Source organism: Rhinolophus sinicus, chromosome 9 (assembly GCF_057876585.1).
Source record: "Rhinolophus sinicus isolate RSI-liver-muscle chromosome 9, RSI-T2T, whole genome shotgun sequence".
NCBI classification, from domain to species: domain Eukaryota; kingdom Metazoa; phylum Chordata; class Mammalia; order Chiroptera; family Rhinolophidae; genus Rhinolophus; species Rhinolophus sinicus.
Genome location: NC_142509.1, coordinates 23,660,947 through 23,684,863, shown reverse-complemented (window position 1 = coordinate 23,684,863; position 23,917 = coordinate 23,660,947). Strand labels below are relative to the sequence as shown.

Below are 23,917 nucleotides of genomic sequence, written 5' to 3'. Positions count from 1 at the left end.
TCTGAGTCTCCTGCATTCAACTGGTAGATGGAGAAAGAGAGAATGGGGAGGATTTGGGGGGTGGGGTGTTATGGGCCAGGCCTAAGTGCGGTGTATGATACTTCTGCTCACATTCCATTAGCCGGAACTCAGCCACATGGGCACACAGAAGTACGAAGAAGGCTGGAAATGTGGTCTATTTGTGTGCCTTGGAAGAACAGGTAGTGGGTTTAGTGAACAGCTCACCAGTCTCTGCCACAAGAGTGAATGAATGAATATACGAATGAATGAAATAGTCTTTCACATACCTTCCAGTTCAAAATCCCTTATAAAATTCCAAGTCCTGCTGGTTCAGGAAATCTGATACCAATCGCTGCCAGTCCTGTTTCATCCACACTGCTGCAACGACAGAAGGCGAGGGCTCCAGGCTGAAATGTGCATCTTAAGGAACAGACAGACAGACAGACAGAGCTTCTGAAGCCTGCTGACCTCAGGTCAAAGCAGCCCCGGAGGTCCTTACTTGCCTGAGAAGTGCTGCATGGAGCAGCTCTCACTCTTACAGAGCAAGGGAGAATTGAATCCATTTGCTCCAGATGACCTCATACTGGGCTCCACCTGGGATATGGCAAGCTTGGGAGAACGGGGGTGAGGGGCATCCTGGGATCACTCCAGGGCCTCCAGTGGAGTATAGCTCCACAGGCATCAGGAAGCATTAGTTGAATGCTTTTACCTGTGCTTCTTACTTTCCCCTGGGGTTAGTACAGGGAAGTGCTGCCAGGGCACATAGTAAGCACTAAATAAAATGCAGTCATTCCATGCGTTAGTTCATCCACCTAACAACGATTGCACGTCCCTGCCCTTCGCTGGGTTTTGGGAACGTGGCAACAAACAGGAAAGACAAAGCAATGTGGAGAGCGAGAAGAGACATCAGCCTTGCCTTCAGGGAGCGTCCAGTCAGGAGGGAGACCAACATTACCCAGGAATGGCACCAACAGAAGAAAAACTGCCAAAGGGGTATGTGCTACATAGAAGATGCTGGAGTCACCAGAGAGAGCTCTGGGGACTTGACGTGGCCTGTGGAGGGGAAGGAGCAGGAAGATACCCTCTGCCTCCCCCTCTCTGATATATCTCACACACACCCTCGGTCTGCCCTGGGGTGCACGTGCAGTCCTCACTGGATGGATCCTTCTTCCTGGTTGGTGCCCAGAACAGGTGTGAAGGTGGGACTTCCAGTCTATTCTAGCAGCCAAGTCCGGTCCTCCCCACCGCATCCCCCAAAGCTGCTTTAGCAGGAGCCCTGGAATGGGGGACCCACTGAATTGGGAGGACTCAACCCCAGGAGAGGCTCAGTGTCTGCAGGTTATTGGATGGAGTGGAAAGCAAGGCTGGACTCGATGCTTCCTGGATCTGGATCCCAAGATGAAGTCGCCCAGACCCACCCGAGAAAGTGTCCTATGGCCCCCAGTTTGCTCTCGCTGTGCCCCCCACTAGCTGAGTCTCTTCCAAGTGCAGCGTTGTGCACATCCCAAGTGGCTGCCTCCGTTGCCAGGGCCTTGGGTCCTCCCAAAGGACCCAAATGCTGGAACCCAGTGTCCCTCAAGCCCCTCTCTCTCTACAGTTGCTGATACGCTAAGGAGTCTTCTGCACAGTTGGGTAAAAATTACATTGCCCTTGATTTTGTACAGGTGTTAACAGAATAACTGACGAGCAGGACCCCAGACGTGCTGACCTGAGGGCTAAGGAGGGCGGGTCTCTTAAACCTGGTATTTTCAAGACCAAGAAGGGAACCCCATGGAGCAGGCCAAAAGTCAAATCTTTTACCTCCATCAGCTGCTTATTAGACAGAAAGTCAGCCGACTCTATATTCAACTATTAAAGGAAAGAGCTTACTAAGTGGACACGTATAAAATTCTGGAAAGAGATTATCAACGACTTTGCCTAAACACAGTCTACTCAGTGATTTAATAATATAGTTTAGTGCTCTGGGAATAAAATCCTCACTTCTTCATAACATATGCACTTATTGCTCAATTTTCACACATTTGAATTTCATATCATGCACGCAAATCGGTAACTCATGAAACTGGGGGGGTTGGGGGAAGCAGTGCCCTCAGCACACGGCCTCCCCAGAGTTTGCACCGAGACTGCCCGCGGCCCAGGGACCCAGCACATCTGTGAGGAGCCAGGAGTGGGGTCAGGGCCTGGCCAGGAAAGCACCCCCAGAGAGAAGGGCACCAGATATGAAGGCCCGAAGTCCACTCCCAGGAACAAAGGCCGGCCAGCCTCTCCCTCCAGTCTGCATCAGCCTCAGGAGCAGGTGCCCCTCCTGAGGGGCCCTCAGAGAAATGGGGGAAGGGGACGCCAGGTGGAGTGTGGCAGGAACCTGTGCGTCTTCCTCAGGGGCCAAGGGCACCCAGGACGTGGAAATTAAAAAGGAGAAGGGGAGGCCCAGCATATTAACCTCCTTAATCTTTCATTTCTGACACAGATTGTGGTCCCTCATTTCAAAGAATTTCAAGCTAATGTCTGGAGGGCAGAAAAATCTATTTTCCAATACACGCTGCAGTTTTCTCACCAACCGACTGCCCTTCCTGGTACAATCAGCAGAGCATTGATTTTCTCTCTCTCTCTCTCTCTCTCTCTCTCTCTCTCGCTCTCTCTCTCTCTCTCTCTCTCTCTCTCTCTCTCTCTCTCTCAATACTATAGCATCATCCAAAAATCTATCAATACAAACAACATCTTTGAAGAAAATTCTAGCAGTACCAAGCTGCTTCTTCATTAACCCCAAAGCTGCTGGCCTGAGACCGTGGGGCCACTTCCAGGAGACACAACCCTGGGGATACATTTGTGTCCCTTCTTGGAATGTTAGTCTCTCTCAGGATGTGTGGATGCTGGACTCTTTAGTGTCCCCGGGTTAGAACCCTTTCGCACTGGAACCATATCCAGCAATTTAAATGTAAATTAATGTACATTAGAAAAAAAATTTAAAGTTTAGTTTCTCAGTCAAACAAGCCCACATTTCAAGTGCTCAGTAAACCACATGTGGCTCATGGCTACCACCTTGGATAGTGAAGGTCTAGAATATTACATCATTGAAGAAAGTTCTGTTTTCGAACAGGGTGCGACACACTTTTTCTGTAAAGACTCAGGTATTTTTCACTTTGTGGACCCTATAGGCTCTGTGATAGTGACTCCACTTCTGCACTTACAGTAGAAAAGCAGCCATGGACGTGATGTAAACAAATGGGTGTGGACATGTTTCAATAAAACTTTATTAACAAAAGCAGACAGTTGGCCAGATTAGGCCCCCAAGTCATAGTTTGCCAAGTCCTATTTTACAAGTTTCTTCAGAAGGTTAGAAATGTTTAGAATACTAGAAAGGGGTGTGTGTATAGGAGCTGCCAGGGCTGGAAATATTGCATCTCATGATTGTGGTTATATAGGTGGTGATCTAGGTGTAACAAAATATTTGTGCACTTTAATGTATAAAAATTGTCTCTCAATTAAAAACATTTGAGAATACGAGACTGTCTTAGGGATACAGAATGCCTGGGAATGTCAGACTCCTGTAGGATTCCTGAGTACAGTCATACCCTACCAAGGTGGGGCTTCAGACACCTCCAAGCAGGGTAGGTGCTGGGTGGGCCTCTCACCTACACCCCCGTCCCCTCAGACCTGAGGGTTCTGGGGACTAAGAAGTTTAACAGCAATAGCAACCACAAAGTCAAGTCTGTCTGTTTCTGGTTTTTAGAAATATGAGAATCCTTGAGACAAGTGGACAGAGGCAAGGCTTAGAGCCAGAACACTTAGAGGGAGGTACGGGAAGAGGTGGGAGGTGGGGGGTATGAAACTGAGCATGGAGGTCTCGGGGACCCCGATTCCCACTTTGACCAGGGTGGCTCTCATCATCTATATTGAGCACATTGGCTTTCTTAGTAAGAATTTACTTGTGGAAAACTTCCGCTCCTTTTCAAGAGTCTGCAAACTCTTACCTTTTCTTCTTCGAGTCAGAGTATTTTATCCCCAAACAAGCAGCAGAGTAGAGAGCTACAAGTGCAGGCCCTGGAGCCAGAAGGCAGGGATCGAATCCCACTCCAGCTGTGTGACTTTGGAGAAGTCACTTCCCGTCTCTGTGCCTCAGTTTCTTCTCTGTAAAGTGAAATTAATGAGAGGACCTGCTGTTAGGTTGTGATGAGAATAACATGCATTCATGCTTGAACAACACTTTGAACCATGCTAAGCAGCTCATGTTTGTTTAAGAGAAAGGACTTTGGGGGGCTGTTTAGGACCACCCCCTTCATTCATTTCTTCAGCAATCTTTACTGATGGAGACGCCAGGCCTTGGGAAGGGGGGCAGCCTGACTAAGTCTCAACAAATTCCCCTCTTTCTTTACCTCCAGGTGCCACCCATTTCTCACCTTCCAGCTGCCCAACCTCTAGGTCCCTGAAGCCAGTCCCAGCAAAGATCAGTGACTCATCAGGACACTCAGGCCTCCGTCCAGGAACTGGCTCTGCTCCAGGAGCTACTGGTGTTTGATGTTCCTAAGCGCTGGGGCAAAGAGAGGCCACTCTGTCCCAGACCTGGACCTGGCTGCCCTCGGCATTCCATTGCACACAGCCAGACTCCCTCTCCTAGAGGCTGGATCCTGCTCCCTACGTCCCCCACAGTTAGAGGAGATCCCACTCTGGGCACACAAGTGGCTCTGTCTCTGCAGACATTCATCTGCCCATCCATCCTGGTGGCCTCTTGACCCTGAGAATCCCTCACCTTCCATCAGTCGCTCACTTGACAACCATTTATAGGACATCTACTATGTGTCCATCTGGATCCCACAGGGAAGAGGAGAAACACAATCTGCCCTCATGGAGTTTATATCTAGTTAGGCAACCAGGCAATAAACAAGTAAAGAACATCTCACCTGAAGATGACTTCAAAGGAGAAAATAACTGGGCAGATCAGGAGTGGATGTGGACGGGGAGGCTTCCTGGAGGAGGTGACAATTACACAGAAACCCAGTGGAGAGGAAGGAGTCAGTCACGTGCAGATCGGGGCGAGGGGCATTCCAGGCTGAGGGGAAGGCCTGTGAGACCAGTCAGAGTCCAAGAGCCCTCAGCACACCTCTTTCCTGCCTACTCAGTTGAAACCCTGCTTTGATCTGAAATCATGGCACTACTTTCATTGACAGAACCTGCGGATTACCGTCTAGGGCTGCAGCTGCAGGGTCTGTGTTTAAATCCTGCTTCAATCCCCTTTCAGCTGAACAACCTCAGGTCAGGCCCTTCCTGGGCCTCAGTTTCCTCATTGGAGAACAGAGAGGCTGGTGCATCTGCCAGGGGCTTACAGTGAGGGTCAGAGCAAGGGTTTAAAGGGCTTAGCATGGCCCCTGTCACGTAGTGAGTGCTCAGCCAACATTAGGCAAGACAGAAAATCCGGCACCCCTGACGCCAGACAAGGCCTAATTATAGATGCCCAGAGGTCTCTTTTCAGCCCCTTGTGACTCTGGACAGGGCCAAGGAAGCTTGGGTCACTACAAAAGCAAGGTCCTTCTTGTGGTCACATGGTCTGTGCCCGCAGGCCGGCTCACCCCCGTCCACTCGAGCTCTGCAGGACCTGGCCAACAAGAGGCAGCGCAAGGCAGCAGATGGGACAAGGGCCAAGGAGTCAGGCTGGCCTGACCAATGAGAAGCCGCAGAGGAGTGCCTCAGTTTCCCGGTCTGCTACATGTAGATGTCAATGGGACTTGCCTCCCAGGGCTCTGCGAGGATGCAGAGAAGTGTCCAGTACCTAGCCGAGGCTCCGTTTAACCTTCACAGTCCACAACGACACACACACACGTGAAAACAGTTGTCATTTAGATCAATTTTCCTTTGAGGTTTTCCTTTCTTTTATTCCACAAATATCCGCTGAGTCTCTTAGTGTGTCCGGCTCAGTGTCAAGGGCGGGGTATACAAAAATGTCCGCGGCAGCCACCCAAGGACTTACAGAGCCGAGGAAGAGGGTCAATGAGGTTGCAGGGGCCATGTTTAACCAGCTCAAAGAACAAACTAGAGGTTCCAGAAAGAACAACTGTTCTTCTCCGTTCTTCCTCTGGTTTGTTTAATTGAGCGTCCTAGGAGCCAGGTCTTGTCCAGCAGGCCTTGGTGTCTGAAATCTGCTGGGGGAGGTGGAGGGTCCCTTTCCCCAACCCTAAATGAGGGATCCTCTGCCGTGATCCTGACCTCCCAAGATGACTGTGTTCACCTCAAGATCTGAGTTCATGTCCTGGGTTGGCCCTTGCTATGCTGTGATAACTTGGGCAAAGCATGCCCATCGTAGCCATGCCTCAGTTTCCTCACCTGTGACACAGATGATGGTAATAATAAAAACGCTCTGTTGGGACTGTTTGGAGGGTTAAACGTGATCACAAGGGCGATCTGTGTCTAGGCGCCAACAGGAATCATTGCTCTCATTACTATCGTCTGGGGGGTGATGTTTCCAGCACCTCTGTCACCCTGGTACAAGAAAGGGAGAGGCATCCCTACAAACCCCCAGCTCCAACCCACTAGATAACTTTTGGCAAGACTCTCCCACTCTCAAGCCATTTCTGGGTCACCCTTTGGAAATGAGGGTGCTAGGTTAAGTCAAGGTGACCACCAAGGATTCTTGCCTTCTTTCCATATAACAGAGTTGTTGCTGGTAAATGGCTGATCAGGCAGGGACTGCATTTCCCAGTACCCCTTGCATCTAAGTGGAAGTCATATGACTAGTTTTGGCCAATAGACTATGAGAGGGAGTGACCGATCACTTTAGGGCTGCTGTGGTTAACAAGTGGTACGTCTCCCCATCCTTTCTTTCCAAATCTGCCAGCTGAATGGGGTGGACTCCAAGCCATATGTGGAAGAGCCACAAGGTAGAAGGAGCTTGGGTGCCTGAATCACTTCCTGGAGGAGGGCCACCCCACGGGGAATGCCAGCAGTGGGCGGTGACGTTAGTGAGAAATCAACTTTTCCTGTGCTAAACCACAGAACCATCCATTTTATCTGTAATCACAACCGTCATTGCCTGAACTATTACATATACATTATATACTGTATTTTGCCAAATTTGTGAGGGAAAAATAAGGATGCACATTATACATGGGTCGTACTAAAAAATTAAAATGAAAGATCTTTTCCCCGAGTTTGGGCCTAAAACGTGGGTGCGCATTATACACGAGAAAATATGGTACCTATTTTTCCAGGTGTATATACATACATTATCTCCTTTAACATTCAACCAACTTCTAATAGCAATAATACAAGTTACTAATTTTTTGAGCATTTAATTTGTGCCAAGCGCCGGGCTAAGTCCTTGGCACATATTTTCTTCCTATCTTATTAACCACAATTCCATAATATGGGCTCCTAGAGTTATTTTTATTCCCATATTATAGATGAAGAAAATGAGACTCAAAAGCATTCAGAAGCCTGCCCAGAATCACCAGCTAATAAGTGGAAGTGGCTAGATTAGAACCCGGCATTCACATTCTTCACTGCTGCGTTCCATGAACCCCCAAACCCAATGAAGTAGATATCACTAGCCCTGATGGACAGGTGAAGACACTGAGATTCACAGAGGTCCATAACTTGGCCATCGTCACAGAACTGTGGCCGTGACTGGCTTAGTACCCAGAGCTGTCTGGCCTTACCCACTCTGGGTTGCCCTCTCCAGCGAGCATTAAAACCCTGACCCTGTATCTGTTTAGTGTTACAGTGCCATGGATGAAGGCAAACTTGGCATCCATAGCCTGTTATGATGCTAAATAAATTTTTTTCTTGGCAGCCTTGGCACTTATTAAACACCTGGGAGGCTGTTAGTGCCTCATGCTGTCCAGAGCGCTCTTAATTACTGTCTAATCAATATATCTTTCACTGTAGAAAAAAATAAGACAGGAGAGAAGGGGAAGTGTTCATCCATGCAACTTTTGGGTCCTTCCTTGTGTATTTCCCTTCAGCTGTCACATTCCCTGGGTGTTAGTCAGGGAAGCAGGTAAAGAAATGAAGATGGAGGGAGCTTTTAAAGAAGCTTTGCTTCCCCACCCCCACCTCCACCCCGAGATATCCCATTTTGTGAACTACATCCAGAGATAAACTGGAATGAGTGAATGGAGAAGATGGATATATAAAGATGCTGGTCATAATATTACTGGTTATTGCAAAAGGATTGGAAACATCTGAGATGCCCACTGACAGGGCATGGGTTAAATAAATTGTGGTGTATCCATGCAAGGGAATACTATGCAGCCATTACCAAAAAAATGACCTGGAACCCTTTGGGCTAATACGGAACAATATACAGAAAAAGCAGGATATAGAACAATATAGCCTATATTGTTCCCATTTGTGTAAAAATAAAAGGACATTTATTATCATGGCCAGTTTTTATCAAGGGCTTAATATACTTTATTTTAGGCAATCACATTTCATTGTTTCACTCAACCCTTGTAAGAATCCTATGATGTAAGAACTGCTATCATCCTTAATTTATAGATGAAGAAATAAGGCTCAGAGAAGTGCAGTAATGAGAGCCCCAGGGTCACATCTTTAGTGAGTGGCAGGGTGAGTCTTCAAACCGAGGACGTCTGGAAGCCACTGCTAACCTTTAAGCTACACTGCCTTCCCCAGACAAACAAGCATAATGACTGACAAGAGACGTCCATTTCTTCGAAATGGGGACGAGTGGGAGGTACAGGTTTTCAGAACATTACCAGGAACTAAGAGGATCCAGTTTTAACAGCCATATGGGGACAGGAGGCAAAGCCTTGAACCTTCCAAAGATGGAGTATTGACTGGAGACTCCAACCTAAAACTAGGATCCCCGAAGGGTAATATCTCAAAGGAAGAATGAAGGAGGGAAAAATTATATGCATAATGTGTAGGCAGAGGGCAGCAACAAGGAATTTTGTCTGTCTTGACTTAGACTCGGAGTGGAGAAAAAATTTTCCCTTAAGAATTTGTAACTATAGACCTACAATCACACCAATTTAGAGTTTAGACTTGTACTCCCTGAACGAAAGGGAACCTCCACATTAAGAACAGGGATGATGATATCATGGCAACCCAGGTGGAAGCAAATGCTAAACCTCCCTGGAAGGTACAAGACACACTTTCCATCACAGCACCCAGGATTCCCACAGATACGGCATACCAAAGATGAGCGTGCAATCCCAAATTATAAAACGTATGAGAAAGCAAACCATCACAAAAATGCCTGGAAAGACACAGGAGGAACTGATAGCAGTGGTTGCAACCTTTGAAGAATAGTAATGGAAGGATGGAATGGGGTAAGACAGTGGTTTTTTCCTTAATACGCATCTAAGGCTGGGTGAGCTTCTTAGAGTAATGACTTTATACTGCTTTCTTCTTTCCATTTTAAAATAGATATTTGAGTTGAAAACAAAGAAAGGAAGGAGGCAGGACGGAGATGGGGAAAATGGGAGAGAGAAATTCTAGTTTTTACAGCCCAAGTCCCCACCTTTAAGACTGCTCCCTGCTTCCACCCACGCCAGCTATGGCTGTGGCCACTGGGCCAGGTGATGCTTCTGAGGAAAGAGTTGGAATCCTTCCCATGTGTCAAGGATGTTTTCATAGGCAGTGATCAGCCACTTTATCTAAATCCATAGTTTAGGTCCATGCACCCAAACTGCCTCCAGCAAAGGGAGGCCCTACTTTATTCCTCTGCTGGCCTCAACCCATCACCAATGTCCTTGTTTCTACCTCTTAAATATTCCTGATGGCCCGCCATCATTCTGTATCCCCAACCCCTCTCTCTGTCCAGAACACATCTCAGGGCTTGCTCAGAACACAGTGCTCCCGGCTCTTCTGCTGACCCCTCCAGCCCATCTTCTGGCCAGCAGCCGGAGTCATCGTCCCGAAATGCAAATAAGATTAGTCTCTTGTTTGAAATGTTCCAACAGTGTCCCTCTCTCTCAGAATAAATTACAAGTTTCCGGTGACCTGGTCCCCGCTGGCCAGTCCCACGTCATCACCCACTGTGTCCCTCCTGACTCTACCTCCCACTTCTGCTCGCTTGGCTCCATTCATACTGGCCTCTTGTCAGACCTATGAACACACCAGCTCAGACCACATGCAGAGAGACACATCCACTGCCTGGTCACTTTTCCCTACACAGGGAAACTTCTTTTCAATCTCCAGATTCAACCTAAATGCCGTTGCCACTGAGGGGGTGTGGGGAAGGGGGCCTCCCTACATCTGCCTATAGCAGGTACTGTGGGTACCTGTGGTAGGTAGAATAATGGCCCCCAAAGATACCCACATCCTAATCCCAGAACCTGTGACGAGTGACCTTACCTATAAATATGTGACCTTACCTGGCAATAGACGCTTTGCAGATGCGATTAAGGACCTTGAGATGAGATTACCCTGGATTACCTAGGTGAGTCCAATGTCATCACATGAATCCTTTTAAGAGAGAGGTGGGATGGTCAGAGCCAAAAGAGGCAATGTGGTGACAGATGGAGGATGGGGCCACAAGCCAAAGAGTAGCTAGGCTTCTGAAAGCTAGAAAATGCAAGGAAATGGATTCTTCCCCTGAAGCCTCCAGAAGGAATCATTTCTGCTGTTAGAAACAAGAAAGCAAGACCCAAATGGAGTCACTTATGCTAAGTCCTATGTCACCAAACCAAGATGTAATTATAGTTTTGGCTCCAAAATGGAATCTTAAACCAGTCAATCAGGAATTACCTGATCAACACTAGTTAGGCCATCTGCTTGATAAACCCCTGACATCCCCCAAAAGAAACTATCCTTGCAATCACCGGTCCCCTTTCGCCTAGTATAACTTCCTTGTTCCCGCTCCCTTCTGCCTGTGAAATCTCTTGCCTTCTACAGCTCTTCAGAGCTCCTTTCTATCTGCTCAATTAGATGCTCTCTGATTCATAATTGCTGAGTAAAGCCATTAAGATCTTTAAAAATCTGCTAAGTTGAATTTTGTTTTTTAACACTGCCAATGCCTTAATCTTAGAACTTCAGACCTCCAGAACTGTCAGGGAATAAATGTGTGCTGTTTCAAGCCACTCTGTTTGTGGTCATTTACAGTAGCAACAAGGGGGCACACTCCTGAGAGGCGTATTCAACAGTCTCCCGAGGTCCGTCCCCAGGCTGGAATTCCAGTTGCCCACCATCAGAAACAATTCATATACTCTGTATGAGCTGCCTTCCCCTCCCTGTCCCACCATCTCATCCCTCTTCAGGTGCTTTCTAGAATCATCTCTCAAACAAATCACTTGCTCAAACCAAACCGAGTCCCCTCCTGCCCTATTTTCTCTCTCACCACCCTCTCCTCTGCCCTCTCGGCCCCTATCACAACTGTAACTCCGTGTCAGCCCCAGGGAGGCAGGGCTGTATACATCCCATTTACCACGTGTCTCTGGAGCCTGGCACAGGGCTTGGTGTGCTGGGCACGCTGGATAAATGTTTGTTGAGCGGCTGACTGGATAAATCAGCTTTTTAGAGAAAGAGCATCTTCCTGAAGGTACAAGGCACTCGCACTGCCAACAGCTTTCTAACTAGTCCTTGGGGGCTGTTTTAATGGAGCCCAGGTTCCTGCTACAATTAGCGGGCTCTGTTTGCTTGCAAATAATGGAGGTGCCAAACACATCCAGAGTGTTTGTTCTCCTAAATAGATTTCATGTGCCCCTTGCAAGCAGCACCTATATGTACAGATCAGGCTTCATGACCTCAAAGGCAACCAGGCAGGATCACCCCAACTTCTGATGAGGGCCCTCAGAAAGAGGCTGATTCTGCCACTGGTTCACCGTGCACTCTTGGGGAAGTCTTACAGAGGCCGCAAGTGGTTTCTCACCTCCATGCCCCCCTGCACCTGGAATTCCTTTTGTGCCTCTGGGAAACAATGGTATTTCTTTACAGACTCACCTTGAGCAGGACCTCTCTAGGTCTTCCTTATTTTCCTTTTCTTGGACAACCCACCTGAGCCCCAATGTCCAGCTCTTCTGACACTTACAGAATCGGTGTCTTGGCCCCCATCCTGGAGCAGAAACCGTACCCATTCTTCTCCATTCCCCAATGCCTGGCACACAGTAGGTGCCCAATGCTTGCTGACATGTACAGTTTCCCCTTCTTAGCTGTAAGCCGGAGAGGCCTGAAGGCTCACCCCACACCCCTGTCCCACGGTGGGTGCCAATTCCAGCAGCTGGCCACAGCTGGAATCTAATCTTGAAAGTCCAAAGCGAAGTGCTGGGAAGAGTCCTAGAAGTCTCTAGAAGGAGAGAAAGGAGACAGGAAGAAAGAGCCAAAAGGCTGTTGACTCCTCCGTCGGATTTCTCCTCTCAGCCACACTCCTTGGCCTGCCCTTCAGGGCTTTTCAGGGCTTTCTGCTTGCCCATCCTCCCTCATCTCCTGCCATATCCCAACGTTCCCTCCTCATCCCAGCCTCATCAAACCGGCCATCAGTTCCTCTTCCTCCTCTGCACCTTTGCTGATGCTGGTCCCTCTGCCTGGAACACCATTCCCCTCTTTCTGTCCCTAGAAAACTCATGCTCAGCTAATACCCAGCTAAAATGTCCACTTCTCCAGGAAGTGCCTCTGTTTTCGGTCTGTCTCTGATCCCGGTCTGTCATTCTGGGTTCATCCCCATTGGACAGAGAGGTCCTCCAGGGTAGGGATTGTGTCTTATACCCTCACAGTCTGCCCGCACCCGGTACCGGCAGTCTGTTGGTACCACATGCCTTCAATTCCTGAGCCTCAGTTTCCTGAACTGGAGAATGGGATCACCATGCCAACCGCCCAGCAATGTGAGGAGGAGGAAGTGATCGAAGCACATGAAACTCCACATGGATGCCCAGGGCAGGAGAAGTGCCTGGCCACCGCTCCTAGTAGCCTGGAAGGCCAAAGAATTGACAACCCCCACCTGAAGGGGGCTGAGCATGTTACCTGTGGGCCTCAGTCCCCTGCTGGGAAAACAAGGCAGCAAGTAGAAGTACAGACCATGGTCGTTTATTCCTCAAACCCACCTTCCTCTCCTGTCATTCCCCTGACCCTGCGGAGTGGTCCCTGCCAGGTTAACATTCGCTGACCTCATACCACACCCATCAAGACACCGAAAGAGGAGCTTGTCCCCCGCCAGGGGCCAGCTGTCCTCAGAAGTCACGAGGCTCCACTCAGGTGAAAGCTGAGCCTGGGAGTGGCTGAGGCTCCCGCTCCCTGCCCTTGGCCCAACCCAGACTGAGACAGACTAAGGCAAGGCCACCCAGTTTCCAAGGGCCTCCTGGTGCCAGGAGCTTCCAGATATCATCCCAAATCCCCACACGTTCAGCGTCCTCACTCTACAGATGGGGAACCCGAGGCTGAGTAGCCAAGCTTTCACAGCCAGTAAGTGGGGGAGTCAGGATTTGAACCCGTGGTTGTAGGATACCGTGACCCTCCTGGCTTCCTAACCTAGGTCAGTTTCTGTTGTTGGTGTTTTTAGCTTGGGGACACCCTCTCCCCGCAAGTTCAGACCATTTGCAGTGAGGAGGACTTTGAGAAACAACATATAAGGATGTGTGTTCTCACTCAAGGCCCCTGAGTATCATCTCCATCGAGGGTCCAAGGGATCCTCCTCTAAGGAACCCCGCTGAGCCGCCTGCATACCTCATGGCCTGGACCGAGGGGAAACATCCCAGAAGTTGAGGTCCTGTTGGCCCCACCACTGCCTCAGGAGATCAGGAGAAGGCCAAAATCCACCCCCCCACCCAGTGACCTGCGTGTACTGAGTGCCTACTGTGGTCGCTGCCCAGGGGGTACGTTCTGTCACTTCCTTACATGCGCCCTTTGTGGTCCCACCTCACAACCTTGACGCTCACAGGTCCTGCCTCATCATTTCAGCAAATGTATGAGCCCCTATTGCATCTCTTCTGTCCTCAGGGACAGAGCAAGTCACGCACGCACCCAGTCTCTGCCCTGTTATCACGCGGAGGAGTCAGACAGTACCCAGGGAAGCAAAGACTGCATGGGGCCTGGGAGAAATAACCTGAGCATCATGTAGAGAGAACAGCACAGGGGGCGGCGGTGGAGTGGGGGTACGGGGGCCTCCTGGTGGTGGAGTGGGGGTACGGGGGCCTCCTGGAGGATGAGGCCCCTGAGCTGAGAGCTGAGAGATGAGAAGGAGCCTCCGTGCAAAAGGCTGGGGGAAGAGCGTGGATTAGGGGAATGGAGCGAGAGAGGGATTTGCCCAGCCCCTGCCAGAGAGTGGGGCTCCGGCAGGGTCAGTCTCGCTGTCTGCCTGACCTGCCACCATGCGGCGTCATCCTGCAGCAGCTGGTCTCATGTGGCAGAGACCTTTACAGTTTACAAGACATGTCCTTACTCACGACCCTCTTGGCTCCTCATATCCACCCTGAGTTGCACAGACAAGGAAACTGAGGCTGAGAGACAGGAGTGTCATCCAAGATCACACAGCAAGGTGTCCCCCTCCTAGCCCAAGCCCCTGCCCCTCTCCACGTTCCCCAGAAGGCAGTGGCTGGAGAACGCCTGCCTGCACCCCCTCCCAAGCCCACCAGCCTCCGGGGAGGGGAGGCGGCTCTGCACCAACCCATATATAACCCACTCCATGTGCCTTCTCTGCATTAATAAATGGGGAACCAAGGGGTCATAAATCCTGGGGCTGCCAATGTGCCCAGGACCAGCTCTTTCTCTGGCCACGCACTAGTACTTTTTACAACCCATTAATTAGTCCCTCTAATAAAGTTTGACAAAATGATAACTTACCCATGAAAAGTGTTGTAATAAATACATTTTCCCTAACTTTCAACCATTCGAGCATGGCCGCCTCATAAACCCTCCACCAAGGTTCACTGCCTTATTGTCTCTCTCTATTTCTCTATCACCATGGAAGTTCAGGGCCTGGGGCCTTACGGACTCAGGATAGGCCTCAGGATAGGCCTGGGCCTAACTCCTGGTACCCAGCACCTCCAGGGAGACGGGTGGCCCTTCCCCTGCTCACAGACCTGCAATGGCTCCCACCATCCAGGACAGCAGTTCCCATCTTCCTGAGTCCTGCTTTACCCACGTGGCGCCTGAGGGAAGTGTCTGGATGTTATGTTTCCTTCAAATCAAGTTACTTAAATACATTTATTTTGCATGGAAACTTATATCATCATTACAGACAACTGGAAAAGCAGCATACCCAGCCCTGAAAGGGAAATAAAAATAAACACGAGGGGAAAAATGCATATCACTCAATCTCAGGACCACTGATGCTACTGTTTGCCTATTGCTCTGAGCTGGACGCCTGCCTTCTCTCTCTCTCTTTCTTGCAAAAGGTGGTCAGGCGGGGCTAGAGAGGAGTTAAAGACACCCCAGCATCGAGGGGAGAATTTCTCCTTGATGTAGACGGAGGGTTTGAAAGTAGATTTCGAGAAGAACCATCTTCTTCCTTAAAGGGTCTCTGTGGTTGAACACCACAGCCCTGTTGGCTGCCCAAGAGGGTTCTGTTCAGCAGCTGGGGTGGCACCCAGGTGGGCCTGGAGTTGGGAGCGGGTGGCCCCATCTGGAAGCCCAGGTGCGTCACCAGCCCACTGTGTTTCAGATCAGTAACACGAGACAAGGCTCTTCACATTTCACAGAAAGCTGAGAGAACCACCGTTGTTCGGAAGGCAGAGTAAGAACTCCAAGAATTGGCGTGTGGGGAGCAGACTGGACTAGTATCAAGTTCCCTCTCACCACCCCCCACCAAGATCATTCTGCCTCCCCCCCCACTCCGTGTAAGGAGGTTTAGAACAGCTTGATATCAAATCAGACTGACCCTGACCTGCCGGGGTTTCCAGATTCGAGGCCCAGGATCTCTTAAGCCTTCACTCTCTCTGCACACCATTCCTGGTGGGGAGACCAGGTCACCTCCTGACGGTCCACATCAGGGATTCCTGCATTTGTCACCTCGTGTCACCTCACTGACGATTTGGGCACAGCGTTATTATTCTCCGTCTGTTCCAGCACCTGAGTCCGCACAGAGGAGGGGATGAGTCAGTATTGCCTGCATGACTGACTGAGTGAGAACTGGGATGTCTGACGACTAGTGGTCCTCATTTCACAGACGAGCAAAGCAAGGCCCGAGAGGAAAACTGCCGAGACCAAGACCCCAGGGAATCTGGAGCAGAGCTGGAACCCGGAATGTTGCCCCAACCCCTGCACAAAGCTCCTTCTTCTTCAGCCACACAAACCACCAGGGACATTTTGGCTCCAATCACTGCCCACATCTCAGGACTCAGCTCCCTGGAGCCCAACTGGACAGGCAGGGGTTTCCTACTTCCGTGCGAACCTCAGAAATTTGCAAATCCATCCAACCAACACCGCTCACTGTTACACCACAACTGCTGACACAGGGAGCCCGGCCTCAAGCCCAGGCCCCTGCCCTTCACAATGGTGACCATGCTGACAGAGGGTACCCTGCCCATGCCTCCTCCAAGTGCTTCAAGAGTCACTGTCTATTTACCACAACCGAGCCTCTCAATAATCCTCCCAGGATGGGATGACTATGACCATTTAGCAGGTAGACAAACTGAGGTTCCAAGAGTTGAAGGCACTGGGCTCAGCCCTAAACGCCCTGGTCCTTACCAGGGTGAAGGGTAATCATCAGGGTTGGCCCTGTTCCCAGGCTGTGGCATGTGAGGCGTGACGTCTCTGCCACCCAGTGCCTAAAATACCCACACTAGTCTCACCCATTTGGTATAAAGCAATGGATTGCCCGTAGGCCTCTGCAAAGTAGAAGCAAAGGGAGTCTAGTACAGTAGAAAGAGCATTGGATTAGGAGTTTAAAAACCCGAGTTCTAGTGGTGGTTGCGCTCTCAACTATGACTTTGGCTGAGTCCAACCCCGCCCCCACCCTGGCTCCACTGTTCCAGGAAGAGAGGCAAAGGAGGGGCTGGGACTAGAGCATGGTTTCCCATGGTGAGGGCATGTATCCTGAGAGATGATTTAAGGAGGATTCGTGGACCCATCTTCAAGAATTATCTAACGAAAGCATCGGTCTCCTTTCTGATCACTTTCCTGATTACTAACTAGAAGACAGTCTGGGATTGGAGGTGTCTTTAATGGTGCCCCTTTGGCAATCTCCCTTTTTAACAAAGAACAAACAGGCCACAGGCTCAGAGCAGCACCTGGCTGGATTCTCACAAAATCACTCTGCTCTGTTTGCATCGCATTTGGGTTTAAGACCATTGTCTATTTAGGGCAAGTGAAACGAACTTGCCGTTTACGATAGTATAAAATGTCCTTTTCAGGGATAGTCCTTTAACTTCAAAGAAGGAGTTGATATAAAGAACAGCATTGAATAAATGTGAGCATTAGGGGAAGTGAAATTGGGGAAACTTGCAAAGCGGAAGGTGAATGGTAGATGGGGGAAGGGCCCCACCGAGGGGCTCTCTTGGGGCACATGGGGGCTGCTGGCTCCACGGTGGTTCACAAGTACCCCTCACTTCACAGTTTACAAAAGCCCTTTCCAAGCACCACCTGAGTTGGTGCATTTTACACCTAGTGACCCCACTTACAGGGCGTCACCCACAGCCGTGTCCTATAAGCATCACAGCTGCTGATTTCAGGTTGTGATGGACATGTTACCGGCATCAAGGAACTGCGCCCTCTGTGTGGCCTGAGAGGAGGACATGACATGAGCCCATTTGCCAGAGGAGGAAACTGAGGCTCAGAGAGGCTGAGGGTCTTCCCCAGTCATAGAACCGTGTATGTGTCTCCTATGGCTGCTGTGACACAAAGTTGGTGACGTAAAACAGCAGAAACTCATCCTCTCACGGTTCTAGGAGCCAGAAGTCTAAAATCAAGCTGTCAGTCGCAGCTCTACAAAAGAAACTGTTCTTGCGTCTCCCAACTTCCGGTGGCTCCGGGTGTTTCACGGCTTGTGGCTGCATCACTCCAATCTCTGCTTCTGTCTTCATGTGGCCTTCCTTCTATATCACCTGTCCTTCTTCTAAGGACACTGTCATTGAATTGAGGGCCCCCCCTCATCCAGGTTGACCTCATCTCGAGATTCTTCACTAAATTTCACCTGCAAAGACTTTTTCCAAATAGTCACATTCACAGGTTCTGGGACATCTTTTGTGGGGACCACCGTTCAACCCACTACAAGCAGGACCAGGACTGATGCTGAGAACGCAGCCTCCTGGTTCTCTCCACTCTACACACACGCACACACCAAAGCCCACCACGCCTGCCCATGCCACCGTGGGCTGCCAGGACCATCACCCTCACGCCAGGGACAGTGAGCACCGGGGGCAGTGGAGCCTGGCCCTCGGGGCCACCCTGGCCCTGCACAGGCCATGCTCCCATTTCATTAGGACAGAAGACTGAACTCTGCCAATGAGACCAGCGTCCACCCACCCACCTGTCTGGGGACCCATCTCTTTGAGGAAATTTATGGCCATAATTTAGCTTGTGAATTATGGCTGCTGGCACCTGAGCTGTGAGAATTGCCCAGGCACATTAAACCCACCCGCTAACGCCCCTTGATTCCAGAGACACCCTTATAGAGACTGTAAAACAGGGGGTGGCAGAGAATGGTGGCCGCATGGGAGCCATGGAGCCCCGGGGACTACAGTGGCATCCAGAGCTGGGGGCAGAGGATTGGGTTCTTGCCCAAAGGCTGGCTGGCTGGGTGAGCTGTGGTGGGTCCCCTGCCCATCCTGGGTGCCAGAGGCTGGTGATTCCAAGTGTAGTACATAGAACAGCAGCATCTAGGAGAGGGTGAGAAATACAGACGCTTGGGGCCCCACACGGAAAGCAGACCTGTGGGATGTGTGGACATGGTCGTGTTTCAGAAGCACTGGCCAAAAGCACAGGTCAGAGCAGAAGCCCTGCACACCTGTGAATCCAGACCTCCCCACACCCACACACATGTTCACACATGTTCACAGCCCCTGCCACACTCACAACCACACACGTGTCTCTGTCCCACCCCCACGGAGACATACCATACTCAACTCCCCACCCAGGTGCACACGCACCCCACTTTACACATGTGCGGAAACATGCACTCTGGCTGCCCACACACAACACACACTCATGCACGTACCTGTGCACAGCCTGTGCCCACGCCCCAGTGTACCCCTGACGGGGGCACCTCAGGCAGCTGAGAAAGACAGTTGGAGGCTCCTCTCACATGCATTCATCCATTCAGCTAGGGTTTAATTGTCGATGACCTGGGATCGGATGTGTACCAGGTGCCCGTGTGTGGAAGATGGATGAATGAGGAAGGGGAGATGAGGATGGAGGAGGCCTTGGCCTCAGCTCAGGGTCACGATATGGTCTGATTGACACAATAACAGACAGATACCCACAATGATGGGGGATGGGTGGGGAAAAGGCGGACAGAGAGACTGTCCAGAAAAGGAGACCTGAGCTGGAGCTCAGCAAATGAGTAGGAATGTCCTTGTCAGACAAAGTGAGGAAGGGCATTCCTGGCAGAGGAAACAGCAGAAGCAAGGGCTGGAGGCATAAATCGATGGCCCAAGGCAGGCAAGGGCGTAGGGTGGATGCTGAGCCCTCATGGAAGTCAAAGCTCCTAAATAGAACCGGAGCCCTCGTGTCCTCTGCCCGCACCCCAGCCAGCCCACCTCCACCTCTCCCTGGGACCCCAGAGGCAGCCTCCTTGCCGAGCTTTTTGCTGGACTCCAGTCTCACTCCCTCTAGACCCACTCACCTCCCTCGCAACCACAGGAATCTTTCTAACATGTAAATGTGATCATATCACGCTTTGCAGAAGCTCTGCCTTGGCTCCCTCACGCTAACGACCAAACTTTCCAGGCCCCTCAAGAGCTGGCTGACTCTTATAAACAGTTGCCTCTGCTATATACTGTTTCCACCTTCCCCAGAACGTGCCTCCTTTTCTTTAAAGGTGCTGTTCCTGCTGCCAGAGAGGTCCCTTCTCAGCCCTTTTCTCTATCTGTCGAACTCCTACTCATCTTGCAAAACCCCATCCTGCCAGAGGACACCTCATCCAGGATGCCTCCCTGACCTTTCAGCCAGAGATTCTCAGGAAGGGAGCAATATTAATAATTAAGCTTCAGAGTCAGGTCTTCAGTGGTTTCTCAGCAATTCAGGCTCTAGGACAAGACAGAGCAAGAATGAGCTGCAACGTTCAGACACATGCACATGGCAACCCCAAAACTTTATGCGCTTTTATTTCTTCTTCTTCTTTTTCTTTTCACTTAGAGTTTCATGTGTCCGAGGTTAAGAAGCTCAAAACGCTTTCTGCGATAACCTTTCTTAGTGCCATTAAGACAGCCAAACTGATTTCCTTGTTTTTACTTCCTCAGACCTAAGCTTTTAAAAAGTTTAGGACCAAAGAAACCCTATTTCACAAAGAAGGTACATACACAAAACCCACTGCCCTGAGGTCTTGCGTAGATTAAGGAGAGAGATGAATAATGGCAACAACAATAATGGTAACAATAGGCAACAGGCTTCCTGAAGCGATGATGTGGACAAGGCTTCTGACCCCAAGACAGGAGGCTCAAATCCACATAAAACAGCCTCAAACCAGCGAAGCAGGAGGCCATGAGCTGAACTGGGGTGTGGGGAGATTCCAGAGGCTGCTGGAAGGGGCTGTGGCAACCCAGGAAGACTTCCTGGAGGAGAGCAGTCTCTCCTCCCCCTGCTTCTGTGAACTCTATTCCCTCCCCGGACAACAGACAGGACTTCTGTCTGCGTGGCGAGGGCCTGGGTTTGGGTTTGCAGGCTCCTACTCCACATAAATCACCCTCTGCAGCTATATTCTGTCTCCTGAGCTTAATCGAGGTGAAGACGCACTCAAAAGTGAAGTTCCAAATTAGGTTGTTTGGAATTCCTACCCAGTGCAATTAACGGATCGCAAACACTGTTAATTATGTTTCCCGTGGCCAGTGTACACAGAAGCTGATCGATCCGCTCGACACTGCCAATTATGGAGGCACTGCCGCACGAGTCTCCCAGGGGTGACGCAGGGAGGTGACGGGGCTTTGGGTGCCAGTAGCGGGGGGTGGGGGTTGGTTCTGGGGATATCCCACTGGACAGGGCTTTGCACAGACCCATGTGCCCGCCCTTGGGATGTGACACCAGCAGGCTCAAGCCAGATGGAGCTGGACACTCAGACCCAGAGACCAGGAAGCCACAAGACCATTTCACTTGGGAGGGAGCAAGTGGGCCTGATACGTGTGTGTGCTATTGTATGAGCTTTATAATGTGAGGGCTTGGTGTGTGTGTGTGTGTGTGTGTGTGTGTGTGTGTGTGTGCGCAGAAGACATGACTGCAAGTGTAAATGTCTGCAGGGGCATGGCGACAGGGTGGATATTTGCAGGTGTGAGTGTATATGTTTGTATCTGAGAGCTAAATGTTATTGTGAGTGTGGGTGCATGGAGGTGTGGGCCAAGATGAGTGTAGGAATGTGTGCAAAAGTAAAAGTGTGTGTGTGAGTGTGTGGCAGTGAGAAACTGAGCGTGTCGATGTGCTCAACGCTGAGGGAGTGTGTTTATCAGTGGGATGGATGGGGCCAAGTGCAAGGGCACATGTGTATAGCTGAGGGCATGAGTGTGAACAAAGGGGGCATGTGGCTAGATCGTGTGTGTGATGGGCGTAGGTGGGAGGGTGAATGGTGCTGTGAGTGGGTACTCGTAGGAGCGAGTGTTCATGAAGAGCGTCCTATGTGACGATGTAGAGGTGCATGGCCCACTATTCTTAGGCAGAGATTTTCCCTGCCCCTCCCTGCAGAAGGATCACACTTCTGTGACATCCCTCACGGCCATGGGACTCACTCTGGACAATAAAATGTGAAATACCACACGTCATTTTTGAGTGGAGCTCCAAGCACCAGTGCATGGTCCTCTGTCTCCTTTTCCTCTGCTATGACCACAAGAAGAGAGAGCTTGCATCATCAGCCAGGCAGGAGGGAAGATGGGATGGAGCAGAGCCCCAGCCCAGCCGTGATGGAGACAGAGTATGAGCAGGAAACAAACAAGTCCTTAACGCTACACAGTTCTAAGGTTGGGGCCTGTTTGTCGCTGCAGCATAACCCAGCCCACGCTGACTGATACAGAGACTGTGTGTCTGTGTGAGTGAGGGGATGTGGGAGTGTACGGACGTGAGTGAGCGAGATACTGTACGTATGAGTGAAACCTCTACTGCCATGTTGTGTGAGTATTTGGGGATGTTTGTTACTGAGGCATAACTCAGCCCACACTGACTGATACAGGGACTGTGTGTCCTTGGGAGTGAGGGGAGAGTATATGTGTGAGTGAAAGCATGCATGTGAGTGTGTCAGGACATCTGTGGATGAGTAAAGTTCTGAGTGACGAAAGGAGGGAGGTCTGAGGGAGATGTTAGGGGACTCTGAGGGATCGCCTTCCTGCACCTTGCACCTGCTCTGTATGCAGGGCCCCACGTGAGTCATCATGGTCAGCTCCCTCGCGCTGCCCACACCGAATGCTAGTAGCACCTGCACTCCTTCCTCTTGACAACCAAGACTTCCCTCAAATCTCTCAGCGACCCCCTCCCACTGCCTCATCCCATTGCCCTCTCTTTACTGCCTGCCACTATTATCTCTATCTGGACTGTGCACCTGCCTCCTTGTCCAACTGTACCCCAACCCCATGTGCTCCCCATGGCCCTGTTTCCCTCCTTCTCATGGCTAACTTACCCTCAGCCTCCTGTCACTATCAGCTCTCCTGCCCACTGGCCTCCACTCAAACCTGACAGAGAGCTTATGTTTCCTCTCCCCTCAGGCCCTTTGCATATGCTGTTCCCTCCTCCCAGAATGCTTGTCCCTTATGTCTTCCCCTAATTCAGATCTCAGATGCCACTTCCCCAGGGAAGCCCTCCCTGATACACTCTCATCACTCCACATGTCTCTCTTTTGAAGCACTGTGTGTTTACTCCATGAACATTGTCTCTCCCAGGAGTCTGTGAGTTCCTGGTTGGGAGTAGGGAGTAGGAAGGGCTGGGATCTGTTCTCATTCACCACTGTGTGCCTAATACTGGCACTGTGCCTGGCACTCAGTAGGCATTCAATAAATGTTTGTGAATGAGTTAGTGAGGAAGCCTCTCCATCTTTTCTGCACGACTCAGTGGCAGGCAGGTGCTCCGTCCCCCAGGGTGACTAGCAATGAATGAGCCCCTCCGTCCAATGCTAAACAGAAGCGACCATCTGTGCTAATCTCCTCCATGGGGACAGGCGGCCAGCGTGAATTCCTCATGGGCAGCTTTACATAGCAGAGAAGGACACTCAGGTCTCTCTCCAGGGCCGGTTCAATGCAGCCAACCTTTCCAAAGTCCCTGCGATGGGCCAGGCTCTCTGCAGGGCACCAGGAGACAATGGCTAGGACTCCTCCAGCCTCACCCTCAAGGAGACAGAGGGCTCTAATGGAGGAGAGGGCCTGCAGGACCCAGGCAAAGAGCAGGGCAGTGTGGCCGTAGCCAGCAGGGCAGGCGTGAAGAAGATGGCATCACTCTAACTAGACCTAGAAAGACAGGATGGATTATAACACAGGCCAGTGGGAACAGAGAGGGGTGGGTGGGGAGAGTTCTCTAGGTGGAGGGTACAGCATGAGCAAGAACTGGGAGGCAAGAAACTCTGACTTACTTGAATTGAAGTTGCATCAGTGCAGAGACCATATCTATTATTCACCATGAGAATCTCCAGAGCTGAGCACTTAGTAGATGCTCAATAAAGATGATTCTCCCTTAGGGTTCATTCTTCCACCTTCAATCTGTGGAGTTTGAGAAAGACTTATCCTATTCCCCAGCTCGTTTAAGGGCACGTGACATAGGCTTGGCCAATCAAAGCACTCCATCCCCTGGTCTTGTTTTGATTGATTCATCAACAAGCATGTGACCCAAGTGCAAACAATGACAATGAGCTGTGGAACTTGTGCAGGAGCTATTGGAAAAGAGAGGTTTTGTTGCTGTTTTTCTTTCTTTCTTT

General features: G+C 50.4%; 1 long non-coding RNA gene across 1 annotated transcript; it reads right to left on the bottom strand.

Moving 5' to 3' along the window:
• Nucleotides 1–127: 127 nt before the first annotated feature.
• LOC141569223 (uncharacterized) lies at nucleotides 128–6,512 on the bottom strand. Its single transcript, XR_012492708.2, has 3 exons — nucleotides 4,899–6,512; nucleotides 3,972–4,128; nucleotides 128–420 (listed from the first exon to the last, which is right to left on the bottom strand). It is a non-coding gene; the product is annotated as an uncharacterized LOC141569223 (long non-coding RNA).
• Nucleotides 6,513–23,917: the final 17,405 nt, after the last annotated feature.